Source organism: Corapipo altera, unplaced genomic scaffold, assembly GCF_003945725.1.
Source record: "Corapipo altera isolate COAL_440 unplaced genomic scaffold, ASM394572v1 212, whole genome shotgun sequence".
Classification (NCBI taxonomy): Eukaryota; Metazoa; Chordata; class Aves; order Passeriformes; family Pipridae; genus Corapipo; species Corapipo altera.
In genome coordinates, this window is record NW_020884944.1 from 31,533 (window position 1) to 41,627 (window position 10,095).

Sequence of the window (10,095 nt, forward strand, 5' to 3'; positions counted from 1 at the left end):
CTGTCCTGACTGAAATAAGATTTTAAAGCCAATATGACTTACAATAGCTATAAAAATAATAGAGGAGAAATGTCACTTTTATGAATCCAAGATGGAGGAAGGCTCTTTCCATTGGCATTGCAATCCTACAGGATAGGGTGAGAGAGCAGAAAATACTGAAACACAGAATAAAAGTATGGTTTTTTAGGGTAGCAAGTAAAAATGTCTAGAGCCCGGGTGCTAAATTTCCTTTAAAATCCCTGCTCTTACTGAGGTGGAAACAGATGTGTGACAGGAGTGGATAACTCCCTTCTGCAGGAACCTCCAGTCTTGAGACACTCCAGGAGTCCCTGGGTTTCTTCAGGCATCTGCTTTGATACACAGACACCTGTCTTTGTAAAGAAGGTACTTTGAAGAATTAACATATGCCATTAATGTCCTGGTTATTAATGTTTGTAAAGTACTTTGTATACTCTGGGTTACGTTCAACAGTTTAATCATTTAACCAAAACCAGAGCCTGTGCATCCCTACAGTAATCCAAAGTACTGTGTTCTTTTTATGACCTGTTATCACAATATACAATATCACAACATTCATTATATATTAATTCCAAATTGCTCACCTTTTGTCATAAAAAGGCAAGAAATAGAGAAACACAATATTGCCACACACCCCTATGTAACCACAACTTTATTTTAGGAATGAAGATATGCAAGTATGTGAATAGACATTAAAGGATACTTAGCTATTCAACTGATTTAATTGGCCAAACCTCTTAAACGTTGCAGCAGGAAGAACATCTCTGAACAGAGCAACAAAAGTAATAATGAGCTACATTAGTTAAATTGAGTATCATAAACAAGGTCATGATCTACTTTAGTAATGAAGGCATACTATATGTTTTAAAAAGATTTTTTTCCTAGCCTCCTGGGGCTGTTGGTATGTCCCTATGTAATATTCAACCCATTACTACTACACTATGCCTGGCATTCCTTGATGTGGCAAGTTAAACATCATAGCTTCTCTCCTATATGCATTAAGAGCAGCTGAAAGCAAGAAAGTAAGTAGTGTAAGCAGCTCAAAATGAGGTATTCTAGCTTTCCAGCAGCCAGAGGAGGCCAGCTGTTCACACACCTTTTCAAAGCAGAGAGGACTTGACTCCTCAGCAGCAATTATGCACCAACTGTATTTTTCAGCAATGAAAGGTCATTTTTCCTCTCAGGAGAAAAAACATGAGAAGTGGGGGGTTCATTCTTAAGGAAAGTGAATGGGATGGGTATAACCTTTAAACATGACTTTATGCCTTGGACCACAGACCAGCAGAAGGAGGCAGTCCCTATAGGGGATTGATTCAAATATACTAGGTGCCTTTCTTCTCCAGAGAGTAGACGTGTGAGAAACATGAGAGGACTCAGGACTAAACACTCCTTTCCTTACTGGCAACAGAAGTTAGTGTGAGACAGCAATGAACTACTATGCCTAAATGCCCTTACTACAAAGTAATAGGGGCATCCCTGATGGCAAAATTACTCCTTCATGTGGTATAAACCCATCAGTCTTGGGTAGCTCAGATGCTGGAAACAGGTTATCTGCAGCAATATGGAGTCCTGAGATGGCTAATTTATTCTGTGCTGCTGTCTTTCAGTCGAATAATTTTTGACAAGTTAGATGGTTTCATTTGCTGATTCAGCCTCCTAGCAGGGCTTTCAAATTGTACTAGGTTGTGGCAGGTACAGTTGTAGTTCACTTGTGTGTTGGTAAGATGTTCTCCAAACATACAGGAGCAATGGAGTTTGTTCACACAGTCGTGTGTAAAACAGTGTGGCCAAACTGAATTAATTCTGCCTTCATCAGGTGGCATTAGCTGTGTCACCAGCTCTATCTTTTCTGCAAGTGATGGAGGTATGAAACCTTTGGCACATAAATTTGGCACATGTGACTTGAAACCAGTTGAAGTCTTTGAAATGCCTGACCCTGAAGTTCGTCACTAATCTCTTGTTTTGAAAGATCAACCCTTTTGTATCTTCAGTGACTCTTAATGAAGGCTCATTTTGAGATTTCTGTGTGTTCTAAAACAAAACTCTATTTTTTGTTCTTTTAAATAGTTTTTAGTCTTTGTTTGATTCTTAATTTCTTAAAATCCAGTGCCAACAAAGAACAACTTGCATGAATCAAAGGAATGTGCTAAATTAGACTCCAGAGATATGGAGTACAGCACATCAAACCCCATGCAAGAGGTTTCCCACAGTTTGCAATCCAGCAGCTGCTCTGGGCAGAGCTCATTTTCAATAACAAACATGCAGACACCAGTGTTAAAAGTGAACCCAAACCCAATGACTCAGTAAGTAAAATCCCATGCATCGGTTTACAATCAAAATGAAAAGCAGACAACCTTTTTGCATCATTCAATACCCTGCTGGAGGGCAGTGGATGCTTACAGTGATGAACCTTGTTAAAAATGGAGAGATAACAGAATAATGACTTTTAAGTTTCCAGTGATGGTAGGATTGGCCTATACTTCTAAGTCAGATGCAAGCTGTTAATATAGTAGACATAACTGTAAGTTTTTCTCTGTAACACTGCAGTAAATGTAAAACACATAGTTAATGGAAAGTAGCAGTTAATAGGATGATAGTGTCAGTAGAAGACCAAAGCAGAAGGCACAAGTGCACTCTCTGCACTGATGTCATGGGCTGAATGGAAGCTTCAGAAAAGGTTTATCAAGGAGATCATCCCCTTGAGTCATGAGGTTCATGAGGTTCATGGCTTTACCTTGCTTTACAAACTCCTTCTTGAAGGATAGTCTGGGCATGACTGGATGCAATACTAGTCCCAGACTTGGTCATTGGTTTGTGTCTAACAGATTATTTAGGTGTAGTTATGCAGCCAGTTATATGGTTTAGTCTTGCATGATTAGGAGAACAATCCAAATATATTTATATAGGATGATATAAATGATAAATTTAATGCCCCATCCTCACTGGCACCACATTCTGTCAGAAAACAGTGTTCTTCACCTCCTCAAATTATTTAACTTTCAGACTGATTTATCAGGCCACTCACAGCTGTCTTCAACACGATAAGCAGCTGATGCCCCCTTCTCCACCCACCACTGATGACTTTTGCCAATAGAGAGATGTTCTAGCTGTTTTCCCCCCACTTAGGTGCTACACACACCTAGGATGAGTTTTTCCGTGATGCATGGTTATTTACATAGAAAAGAGCATCATGAAAACCATATCTCTTATGTGAGTGAATGAGGCTGCATTAGGTCCCATGCTTATCTTTTCACCTTTAGCAGGTGATGTGTGTGGACCCTGCTTCATGGACCCTGGCTTCTTCTTAACTGGTGTGTGCACTCGACCAATGAGCTTTGTTTAACACAAGCAGAATTGATAAAGTGCATCAGGCTGTTTCTAGGATGTCTGAGTTTGAATTGTCCTAATTCTCTAGTGACAACATGAATGAGAGATGATACTTGGAGGAGCACGTTCTTCATGTGCACCCACAGTGATCTTCAGAGCAGTCAGGCTGTGAAGACCCACAAGGCACAATGAGCTGTGCTCCTAGCCTGGCCCCAGGCACGAGGTGGACTGTCATGGGATAAGGGGCAGAGCTGGAGATGCCCTGCTCCTTGTGTTGCTTTGTAGATCTCAGGATTTTCTGTTAAGCTGTCACAGAAAACCAGGAGGGTGTAACCTCTGGGATGCAGCAGCAATCTGGGAGCAATCCAAAAATATACAGCGTCTCAGTTCTATTTGGCCTTACATATCGGCTAAAATAACACAGAGATTTAACAAATGTTGCTTTCAAGTTTCCCATCCCTTTACTATTTGAAACCTGCCATGCTTGGACAGCAGCATTTCAAAGTTCTGTTTCAAATGTTGTGACAAAAGCAGAGCAAGCTAGCTGACAGGCAGGTTGAAAGACCATAGAGGAAAAAAAAAAGGCGGTGAGGCAAGAAGTGCAACTGGCTGCAGAGTTGTCACCTGCAGTGCTTCTAGATCTGTATAGGTGTTTTCCAGTCTTTTAGTACTGGCCAAGCCAGCATAAAAGAGCAATAATGAATTCTGCCTGAAGCTACTGGAAGAGCTTGTGCTGAGAGAGTTGCTGAGCAGATGATGTCAGGAGTACCAGGCAGATGTTGGCATATCAGACCAAATCCTGTTTCTTGCTTCAGTGGTTGCAGTCTGGAGGGTCACATCCACCTGAGCTAAGGGAATACCTACCATTACCCAGCTGGTAGCACCTGAACATATTTTTCCAAGCTCACTCTTATGTGTCAAACAAGTTTTATGTCTCTCACTTTAGAATTACATACTGAAGCAGAGAGATTCTGGAAGTCCTGGTCTTATGAAAAAGGTTGCAGTTTTAGTTTTCTTCTAATCCTCAGTCCATTGTAAGAAAGGATAATATGCAATCTAATCTAATCTATAATTTTGTGGGTTTATTTACTCCAAGTTTCTTTTTATTTTGTTCTGCTGTTAATACTTTATTTGGAATTAAACTTCAAATTAACACCAGAGTATCTAAGGGAATGCTGTGTCCTCCTTGCTGTCTCAGCAGCTGGTGACAGCATCGCCCACTGTCCTGTGTCATTAATTTTGCAGCGGATGAAAATGGAAGTGCTGTGGGATGTTGGATGTTGAAAATCGAAATTAAAGTACTTAAATAATCCCAAGGTGTTCAATGGCTTGTACAGGACAGGCAGAAAGATAAGGAGATAGAGTTCTTTTAATTTTTACTTCTGGTAATTTATAGATATTTTCTACCTTAAGGAATGATAGAGGATGCTTTTGGTAATGCAAACAACTGGTAATAAGTCAGGATGGCAAGGTAAAAGAGTTTGGGCAGTATTTTTCCTCCCACCCCCTTATAAAGTTATAAAAAAAAATTGGTCATGTTTTTTTTTTCTGTCCAGGTTTTTTTTTTGTTTTCTCCCAGTATACTTCAAAGTTGCTGCAGCTGCATATCTGTTAATGGCTGGAATATGAATTTCTATTTTCTGGTCTTTTCCATTGTTGAGTTTTTCTTCCTAAAGATGGAGAGTTTATTTCCTTCACTGCAGTCCTTTGAGACTGGGCCTGTTCTCAAAGAGTTTTCATTAGCTATTCCTTCCAGTAGCTATTCCTTCTACTGTATCTTTAAAACCAGTCTGATTCTAGGACTCATTTTAGTAGGACTAGCACCTGCTTCATGATTTTATACACTTCCTTTTTTTTTTTTTCACCTCTCTTAATCGTCAGTTCTTTATCTTATGAAAGTCATTTTTATCTTTTAATTTGCATTGTGGTCATTTCCTCTTTGTGTGTGTGTACACATGCACGTACCGCAAATAGCTTTTCACACTCTTTACTTTCTTTCCAGCTTGACGATATGGGTGCTGGAGATTTCTTGGGAGATGCTGTGCACTGTCAGATCCCAGCTGCTGCCGCTGAACCCCATCGGTGACAGTGAGAGCTGTGAGGCACAGAACTTCCCTGGAGACCTAGTGTGCCTCGAGTAAGAACTGCTCAGGTTTTAGTACTCTACCAGATCATGTTTCCTTCTTTCCAGAGCTTTTCCCCCCCTCATTTTGTCATTTAGTGATGTCTGCTTCATTCTGCTTCAGTATTTTCCCTAGTTGGATTTTGTGAGAATAAAAGTAGAAGCAAGGAGCAACAGAAGAAAAGTGTTTCTCAACAGAGACCTGCCCATCTGCTTTTGCAGTGCCGTCTGCCTTCAAATACCTGATTATCTTCCTTCATTAGTCAACACATGGCAAAATTCCCTCACCTCTACCTAGTTCTTACTCTGGGCTTAATCAGAATTCAAGAAATGTCATTCCAAAAAATCTGTATGCCAGATAACCGTGACAGGGACAGGAATGTTTTGTGCTGGCTTTGGTACTGACTTCTTTGATATTATCCAGCTGCTTCCCTTAGGATTGGTTGTCTATGAATGGTGAAACTCAACCAAAAAAAGCAAACAGCTTCATTCACAAATGCAGACAGCATAAAATTAGACAGGACCAGAAATTACCTGCTATAGCCTGACACCCCTGATCCCTGTATCAATTACAGGTCAGCTGACTGTGCGACAGCAGCTGATGTACCCTAAGGAAAACGGGTTGTCTGTACAATTTTCCATCTTGGTGGCTGGGATGGGGAGCAGCAAACATGGGAGTCTCTGGAGAAAATCCAGGGCAGGCTGTCCTGCTTGTGAGTCTGAGTTCTGCTATTCAGGCACTGAATTTGGAAACATTTGGGCTACCTGTCCTGTATCTTAGAGGACTTACCCATGAAAAAAAGGAGAATAATCTCTCTGATATGTGAAGTGCTTTGAAGTCTTTTCTGAGCGAGAGTCAGAGCCTTTAGTGCCTTTTCTTGTAATGGGGCTCTGATACTTAAACATGCAGCAGTGAGTCAGAAGAATCAATTTGTTGCTTCTATGAGGGCGATAATTCATTCTTCCTTATTGAAAAGATCAAGGATGCAGAGGCGACTCTCTGCTTCCAAGTAAACACTCCTTTTATGTTCCTTTAGCACAAATACCTGACAGTAAGCAGGGATGCATAAAAGGAAGTCATGGTCCAGGCTTTTACCTGAAGAAGGTGTTTTGGGATGGATTAATGGGAAATCATAATACATTATTTATCAGATGATAACTGTGATAATTGTTCTTATTTATCATGCGCCTACCTATGCTCATTCTCCTTTCATTCCTTCAGTCAAGATGCCTCTGGGGATTCACCAGACAAAAAAACAGTCCAAAGGTCATTCCAACAATTTTTACTAGTAATGACATGCTTATTAACTTCTAATTGAAAAGTGTAATTTACAGACACTTTAAGTAATGCAACTGACCCCTGCCCTCACTGCATAATGTGGAGAGTCCTTGTCTGTCTCATAGCCAGCCACAGAGAACAGCATCCCCTTTCTCCAATCACCACATCTCCAGAATGAATTAGGAAGAAAGTTCTGTTATCATTACACTTTCCCCATAGCAAGAGTATGCTGTTGATGCATAGATACAATATTATGGAAGCAATGCAAGAGTGATTTGGGCTCAATTCTGCGGCTGCCTCATAGCGCAGCACTTTGCCTATCAGTCAAAAATCTGTCTCCTCATGTTGAGATGCTGTGAAGATTGTGCTTACCCTTTTTGTTACCTCTGTATTTATGTTTCTTGTAAGGCATTGCAAAAAATAGAAGCCACCTGCCGAATAACTCTTAGTTGTAGGATTAGAAGAAAAAAAGTGGGATCTATGTAAAATGTCTTCAAAAAAGTAAATATAAAGGTCTGGGACATAACCATGCAAGAAGCCCAAGACCTCCAGGCAGAACTCCATAAATTAATGCTCCATTGCCTTGGATGGCTGGATGTTAATACCTCCCACAGATAAAGGCTGTCTGCCTGCTGGGAGGTACACCAGAAGCTTTTTTTCTGTGCCTCATCCTCTGCAACAAATGAAATAACAGACTGAAGGACCACATCCAGTGACCTAAATTTGCTTGTGTCTCGTCAGTCCATTGCCTGCCTGAACCTGGGTGACCCATGAGTCCCTTACAGTGGAGGCATTTTGAAGTTGTTTGAATTGGAAAGCATGGAATTGTATCTGCTTGCTGCTGGGTTCACTGTCAGCAGCTGGTGATGTGAATCCAGAGCATGACTTGGAACTGTGCTTCAGTTCTTGTAAGCTTCCTTCACTAGTCTGCTTGTGTTTTCCTTGGTAAGTATTACTTCAGTGCTATTGTCTGGTGTAATCAAAATTTTTCAGTAACTGAAAAGCTGCAGTTTTTAAAAAGGAATGTAACTCGGTGAAGGATCATGTAGAATATGTAAAATGCACATAATAAATTGTTAAGGTATAAACATTGTCTGGCATTGTCTGCTGAGCAGCTGCATGTAATAGTAGTTGGATATCTTGAGGTTTCACAAAAAAATGGATTATTACTGGAGAATACCTTATATCATTGAATTGACTCGAGTTCAAGGGAATGCCCTTCTATTTTGTGTCTTTTGAAAAGCTAATGACATTTCTCTTTGAAATAACTGTGTGAGCTGAGCAGGAGTGAGGTATTAATGCAAGCTGGAAATATAAGGAGCCCTCTCAAGTGTTGATGTGTTGCTAATGTATTTATTACCCTGCCTCACATATGGTAGCTAGTAACAGAGAGAACACAAATCCTACATTCTAGGAATTTCTAAGCAGGTTTGGCCTTTTTGTTTACCTGCTGTTCTGGGTATTCAGAGTGTTCTTTTAAGCTTCTCTTACTCTAATCTCCAAACTCTGCTTGAAGTCCTCAGAGGCCCTTACCAAAAGGTTGTTAGGATTTTGAGCCAACCTTTGTCATCCCAGTGCTAATCAATCTTCCCTCCTCCCAGTGAGTTAGGTAGAGACACATTTTCCTGTAAATGAGTGCTGTTTGATAACTGTAAATGGAAAATAAAAGGAGGCTCTGTAATGCAAAAATTTTGTTTTACATCTGTGGTTAAAGTGTCCTTTGGTGTCTTTTTGCATAATACTGTGGGGGTTTTTTTCAGCTCTTCTCCTGGGTAGGATTGTTGCAAGACACGGATTCTTAGATAGGAGTGGTGGTTGCTTTGCACCCATTGAATGGAGAGGGTTGTCCCTTCCCCAGTGTCACTTGCATGTTTTTTTCCCCCATTCCCATTTAATTTACTGAGACAGCAGGTGATGGGGGCTGGCTCTTCTCCTTGTGCTGGGAGTCAGTGCTGCTGAGGTGTCCAGGAGCAGCAGCATTGCCAACTTGTACCTGACTTTTCTCAGTCTACCTGAGACAGGGCAAGCAGCCTCATAGAATTTGTGTGGAAAAAGATAGTGTAGTCAGATGAATCATAGAATAAAATAACTGTTTGGGTTAGAAGAGACCTTAAAGACCATCTAGTTCCAACCTCTCTGCCATGGGCAGGGCTACTTTACGCTAGACCAGATTGCTCAGAGCTCCAACCAACTCGACCTTGAACCCTTCCAAGAATGGGACAGCCACAACCTCTCTGGGCAAACCTGTTCTGGTTCCTCACTATCCTCACAGTTCCGAATTTCTTCCTTGTCCTCTGGTATCTTCCTAATATCTAAACTGGTCTGAAGCCATTCCACCTTGTCCTATCACTACATGCTGAATGAATGAAGACTTTTCTGGGAGGGACATATTCATCCAGTTACCACATGGCCTCTACTTTCTGTCATAAATACCTTTTGATATGCTTCAGAAGGACACTATTGTACCTCAGAGAAACCTGCATTTGCATTCCAAGTCTTTGTATCAGAGAGCAAGTCTACTGCACAAGTAGGGTGAATCCTGTTGATTCAGTTACTGCATCACGTGGCTCTGTGCTGTACCTTGGGGTGGCAATGCTTTTTGCAAAACCTAGTTCTCATAACAACAAGAGGCCAATTCCATTGAAGCTGGTGTAAAAGGATTAGACTTGCTTCTACTGACTTCTGCTACTGAATTCGGCAGTCCCAGAATTACATTTATGATTGAGACTTGCTTTAAGGTGGTGTTACATCATGTTTGACTTTGCTGTAGGTATATGAGAAGAATTACTTAGAACAGGAACTCTCTCATATGCATTTTATTAGTGCAGTAAGCCAGAAGAAAATGTAAATTTACTGTATAACAAGAATTGAAGAGAGAGAGAGCTTCCTGAGAAATTATCTTCTGTGGTATAGTCTTGGTAAATTGGGACTATAGTTGATAATGAGACATAGTTTGGTGGAGACACTGATGGAAAACAAGAGGAAGAATGTGTCCTAATTTGTCATTAGATATTGCCAAATAAAACAAAGTTGAAACAAACTTCCTATCAGCACTATTCTGCCAGTTGGGATGAGGAAGGTTTTCTTTCTTTTAAACATTATGTGCGTTCAGGCCAAATAATGAAGGTGAGAGGCGGACTCCAGTTATCAATGGGAAAAATGATCTCATGCTGACTTGTATGCAAGTGGATTTATGCTTTTTTGCTGGTGCAGTCTACCAACATAACTATCAAAGTAGTGAAAGCTAAATCTAGCTGAAGTTCCTGTCCCTTCAGCCATCCTCAAGGAAGACAACAAACACTTCAGCTGCCTTCAGCTTTGTCATAAGGAGCAATCACTGTATGTGCAT